Source organism: Pseudochaenichthys georgianus, chromosome 11 (genome assembly GCF_902827115.2).
Source record: "Pseudochaenichthys georgianus chromosome 11, fPseGeo1.2, whole genome shotgun sequence".
Taxonomy (NCBI): Eukaryota; Metazoa; Chordata; class Actinopteri; order Perciformes; family Channichthyidae; genus Pseudochaenichthys; species Pseudochaenichthys georgianus.
The window spans coordinates 30,257,423-30,263,839 of record NC_047513.1 but is presented as its reverse complement, the minus strand read 5'-3'; positions in this window follow the sequence as shown (position 1 = coordinate 30,263,839).

Below are 6,417 nucleotides of genomic sequence, written 5' to 3'. Positions count from 1 at the left end.
AAGCCCCCCCACCGCATATAGAAATCTCCCTGAGGGATAGATAGAGAGAGGGAGGGTGAGATGTAGGAAGAAATTGTACGAGAGACAAGGGAGGGTGCATGAAAAAACTGGGAACCAGAGACTCATATTTAAGCGTAGAAGGAATCAGTTTATTTTTAAAATGTAGTTCAAGCTAGTTTCAAATGACTGATTAACTAAATCAGTTTGCACCATACAACTAGAGTGGGTCTTATCAAGGGCAGACCTCACTACTGTGTTAATTACTTCTCTAGGAAACATCTGTAGTGTTCAGCCATAGCTGTTTACAGGCCCAGCAATACATTGAATTTGACCAGGAAGGTGTTTTTAACTTGGATCTGACTGTTTATTTTAAATGTACAAACATAGAGACACGAGTGTGTTTAAGAGTTAGTATCTGGATGCGGGACAAGATTCTGGTTAGTACTCCTGTTGTATTGACCAATCACATGCAAGCAAGCGTTGGTTAAACGCAGGTAAACAGTCTGTGTGGGGAGCAAAGAGGCGTCCTTTTGAAAGATTGCTGCAATAAACCTGCAGCTATTTTTCAGTAGTCTTCTGTTCAGCTAAGCAAACAATCAGCGATCTCATTTTCCTCTGAGGAAGTCACCTAACTCTCGTGGCTGTGTGTTTTACTGAGGAAAGGTGTGCCGCTCCTGTTCTGAAGTCTTTACACTGGCTTCCTGTGTGTCAAAGAATAGATTTCAAAATACTGCTGCTGGTTTATAAAGCACTGAATGGTTTAGGCCCAAAATACATTTCTGACCTCCTGCTAAATGATGAACCATCCAGATCTCTCAGGTCTTCAGGGACGGGTCAGCTTTCTGTCCCCAGAGTCAGAACTAAACATGGAGAAGCAGCGTTCAGTTGTTATGCTCCAAACATCTGGAACAGACTCCCAGAAACCTGCAGGTCCGCTGCAACTCTGACTACTTTTAAATCCAGGCTGAAGACTTTTCTTTTTGTCGCTGCTTTTAATTGAACTATTCACATCTTAAACTGCACTGTAACTTTTATCCATGTACTTTTTCTTTTAATGTTTATTTTATTATCTTTTCTTTTTTCAATGCTTAATGTCTTTCATTTTTTGTAAAGCACTTTGAATTGCCTTGTGTTGAAAAGTGCTATATAAATAAACTTGCCTTGCCTTGCCTTGCTGTGAGTAAGGTGCTTTCCAATTGATCAGTGGGGAAACTGAAAGCATGATGTCATATTCAAACACCCACCAATGTGAAACAGATCAGTTGTCTCATAAAAGGACTTTGAAACACCATAACATGCATGGTCCTTGCATTGCAGATTGTATTCTGGAAATCAAAAGGCTTGCTTGAATTGGCGTGTGGCGCAGTGGGCTAGTGCGTTTGAGTTCGGATCAGGGGAACACAGGTTCAAACCCCACTGCAGTTAGCATGTGTCCCTGAGACACTTCACCCCATATTGCTCCTGTGGAGATTGTCCACAGTATTGAGTATGCAAGTCACTTTGGATAAAAGCGTCTAACAAGTAACATGTCATGTGATGTAATTGTCAGGGTTTGTGGTTTAGAAAATGTAACACATGACATTAAAGCGTCAAAGACCTCGTATCAGATCAGTCTCTCGGCCTGAACCGGTCATTAACCAGCAAACGGCCAGAGAAAAGGATTATTAGGGTCTTGTTAAACCTCATTGGGAGTCTAATTCAGCCAATCATACCCTTTAACTTTCTCCATGGCTCTCACTCAATGCTCGACTGTTCAGCCTCAGGGGGTGCTCTTAAATTGTCCCCGCCCTTTGACCCGGTGCAGTCACATTTCTTCTTTGGATGTGACGTGCTGATAGTCGAGTGATAGCATCAGGTGTGGCCAGAGACGTGATAAGATGGCCAGAGACGTGATAAGATAGTCATCAAACAACCATTAAAATCCCCCCCACCACATATAGAAATCTCCCTGAGGGATGGATACTGGGATAGGGAGAAGGAGATGTAGGAGAGACAGAAAACTGGGAACCAACAGCCAGAGATGGCAAAAGTACACACATCCTTTACTCAAGTAGAAGTACAGATACTCGTGTTTAAAAATACTCTGGGAAAAGTAGAAGTACTGACTAAACTTCTTTACTCAAGTGAAAGTAAAGAGGCTTTGAAATGTACTTCAGTAAAAAGTACCCATAACTAGCAGCTGCTTTAAAGAGTACCTGACCTCCCTTTATATCAACAGAACAATAATGTCATTGTTAGCTAATGAATGTTTCCATGGTGACCAACGGCAACATGACAACGTTTCCATTGGTCCCTCTTCTTTAGAGAAGACCAGGAAGTGATGGTTACACGGATCGTGTTCCAATCAATAGGCACGCAGTGACTCTAAAGAATAATGATCACGCACCAACACACATTCAGACTAAAGGAACCAGCTGTTTGGAGAATGAGAGAAGTAGAAAGTACAGGTATTTGTGTTCAACATGTAAGAAGTAGAAAGTACAGGTATTTGTGTTCAACATGTAAGAAGTAGAAAGTACAGGTATTTGGGTTCAACATGTAAGAAGTAGAAAGTACAGGTATTTGAGTTCAACATGTGAGAAGTAGAAAGTACAGGTATTTGAGTTCAACATGTAAGAAGTAGAAAGTACAGGTATTTGAGTTCAACATGTAAGAAGTAGAAAGTACAGGTATTTGTGTTCAACATGTAAGAAGTAGAAAGTACAGGTATTTGGGTTCAACATGTAAGAAGTAGAAAGTACAGGTATTTGAGTTCAACATGTAAGAAGTAGAAAGTACAGGTATTTGGGTTCAACATGTAAGAAGTAGAAAGTACAGGTATTTGTGTTCAACATGTAAGAAGTAGAAAGTACAGGTATTTGGGTTCAACATGTAAGAAGTAGAAAGTACAGGTATTTGAGTTCAACATGTAAGAAGTAGAAAGTACAGGTATTTGTGTTCAACATGTAAGAAGTAGAAAGTACAGGTATTTGAGTTCAACATGTAAGAAGTAGAAAGTACAGGTATTTGTGTTCAACATGTAAGAAGTAGAAAGTACAGGTATTTGGGTTCAACATGTAAGAAGTAGAAAGTACAGGTATTTGTGTTCAACATGTAAGAAGTAGAAAGTACAGGTATTTGTGTTCAACATGTAAGAAGTAGAAAGTACAGGTATTTGTGTTCAACATGTAAGAAGTAGAAAGTACAGGTATTTGGGTTCAACATGTAAGAAGTAGAAAGTACAGGTATTTGAGTTCAACATGTAAGAAGTAGAAAGTACAGGTATTTGTGTTCAACATGTAAGAAGTAGAAAGTACAGGTATTTGTGTTCAACATGTAAGAAGTAGAAAGTACAGGTATTTGAGTTCAACATGTAAGAAGTAGAAAGTACAGGTATTTGAGTTCAACATGTAAGAAGTAGAAAGTACAGGTATTTGTGTTCAACATGTAAGAAGTAGAAAGTACAGGTATTTGAGTTCAACATGTAAGAAGTAGAAAGTACAGGTATTTGAGTTCAACATGTGAGAAGTAGAAAGTACAGGTATTTGTGTTCAACATGTAAGAAGTAGAAAGTACAGGTATTTGTGTTCAACATGTAAGAAGTAGAAAGTACAGGTATTTGTGTTCAACATGTGAGAAGTAGAAAGTACAGGTATTTGAGTTCAACATGTAAGAAGTAGAAAGTACAGGTATTTGGGTTCAACATGTAAGAAGTAGAAAGTACAGGTATTTGGGTTCAACATGTAAGAAGTAGAAAGTACAGGTATTTGAGTTCAACATGTAAGAAGTAGAAAGTACAGGTATTTGAGTTCAACATGTAAGAAGTAGAAAGTACAGGTATTTGGGTTCAACATGTAAGAAGTAGAAAGTACAGGTATTTGTGTTCAACATGTAAGAAGTAGAAAGTACAGGTATTTGAGTTCAACATGTAAGAAGTAGAAAGTACAGGTATTTGAGTTCAACATGTAAGAAGTAGAAAGTACAGGTATTTGAGTTCAACATGTAAGAAGTAGAAAGTACAGGTATTTGAGTTCAACATGTAAGAAGTAGAAAGTACAGGTATTTGTGTTCAACATGTAAGAAGTAGAAAGTACAGGTATTTGAGTTCAACATGTAAGAAGTAGAAAGTACAGGTATTTGAGTTCAACATGTAAGAAGTAGAAAGTACAGGTATTTGAGTTCAACATGTAAGAAGTAGAAAGTACAGGTATTTGAGTTCAACATGTAAGAAGTAGAAAGTACAGGTATTTGAGTTCAACATGTAAGAAGTAGAAAGTACAGGTATTTGAGTTCAACATGTAAGAAGTAGAAAGTACAGGTATTTGAGTTCAACATGTAAGAAGTAGAAAGTACAGGTATTTGGGTTCAACATGTAAGAAGTAGAAAGTACAGGTATTTGAGTTCAACATGTAAGAAGTAGAAAGTACAGGTATTTGAGTTCAACATGTAAGAAGTAGAAAGTACAGGTATTTGAGTTCAACATGTAAGAAGTAGAAAGTACAGGTATTTGAGTTCAACATGTAAGAAGTAGAAAGTACAGGTATTTGAGTTCAACATGTAAGAAGTAGAAAGTACAGGTATTTGGGTTCAACATGTAAGAAGTAGAAAGTACAGGTATTTGAGTTCAACATGTAAGAAGTAGAAAGTACAGGTATTTGAGTTCAACATGTAAGAAGTAGAAAGTACAGGTATTTGAGTTCAACATGTAAGAAGTAGAAAGTACAGGTATTTGAGTTCAACATGTAAGAAGTAGAAAGTACAGGTATTTGGGTTCAACATGTAGAAGTAGAAAGTACAGGTATTTGGGTTCAACATGTAAGAAGTAGAAAGTACAGGTATTTGAGTTCAACATGTAAGAAGTAGAAAGTACAGGTATTTGTGTTCAACATGTAAGAAGTAGAAAGTACAGGTATTTGAGTTCAACATGTAAGAAGTAGAAAGTACAGGTATTTGGGTTCAACATGTAAGAAGTAGAAAGTACAGGTATTTGAGTTCAACATGTAAGAAGTAGAAAGTACAGGTATTTGGGTTCAACATGTAAGAAGTAGAAAGTACAGGTATTTGAGTTCAACATGTAAGAAGTAGAAAGTACAGGTATTTGTGTTCAACATGTAAGAAGTAGAAAGTACAGGTATTTGTGTTCAACATGTAAGAAGTAGAAAGTACAGGTATTTGAGTTCAACATGTAAGAAGTAGAAAGTACAGGTATTTGGGTTCAACATGTAAGAAGTAGAAAGTACAGGTATTTGAGTTCAACATGTAAGAAGTAGAAAGTACAGGTATTTGAGTTCAACATGTAAGAAGTAGAAAGTACAGGTATTTGAGTTCAACATGTAAGAAGTAGAAAGTACAGGTATTTGGTTCAACATGTAAGAAGTAGAAAGTACAGGTATTTGAGTTCAACATGTAAGAAGTAGAAAGTACAGGTATTTGAGTTCAACATGTAAGAAGTAGAAAGTACAGGTATTTGAGTTCAACATGTAAGAAGTAGAAAGTACAGGTATTTGGGTTCAACATGTAAGAAGTAGAAAGTACAGGTATTTGAGTTCAACATGTAAGAAGTAGAAAGTACAGGTATTTGGGTTCAACATGTAAGAAGTAGAAAGTACAGGTATTTGAGTTCAACATGTAAGAAGTAGAAAGTACAGGTATTTGGAGTTCAACATGTAAGAAGTAGAAAGTACAGGTATTTGAGTTCAACATGTAAGAAGTAGAAAGTACAGGTATTTGGGTTCAACATGTAAGAAGTAGAAAGTACAGGTATTTGAGTTCAACATGTAAGAAGTAGAAAGTACAGGTATTTGAGTTCAACATGTAAGAAGTAGAAAGTACAGGTATTTGTGTTCAACATGTAAGAAGTAGAAAGTACAGGTATTTGAGTTCAACATGTAAGAAGTAGAAAGTACAGGTATTTGGGTTCAACATGTAAGAAGTAGAAAGTACAGGTATTTGGTTCAACATGTAAGAAGTAGAAAGTACAGGTATTTGAGTTCAACATGTAAGAAGTAGAAAGTACAGGTATTTGAGTTCAACATGTAAGAAGTAGAAAGTACAGGTATTTGAGTTCAACATGTAAGAAGTAGAAAGTACAGGTATTTGGGTTCAACATGTAAGAAGTAGAAAGTACAGGTATTTGTAGTTCAACATGTAAGAAGTAGAAAGTACAGGTATTTGTGTTCAACATGTAAGAGTAGAAAGTACAGGTATTTGAGTTCAACATGTAAGAAGTAGAAAGTACAGGTATTTGGGTTCAACATGTTGAGAAGTAGAAAGTACAGGTATTTGAGTTCAACATGTAAGAAGTAGAAAGTACAGGTATTTGGGTTCAACATGTGAGAAGTAGAAAGTACAGGTATTTGAGTTCAACATGTGAGAAGTAGAAAGTACAGGTATTTGGGTTCAACATGTAAGAAGTAGAAAGTACAGGTATTTGAGTTC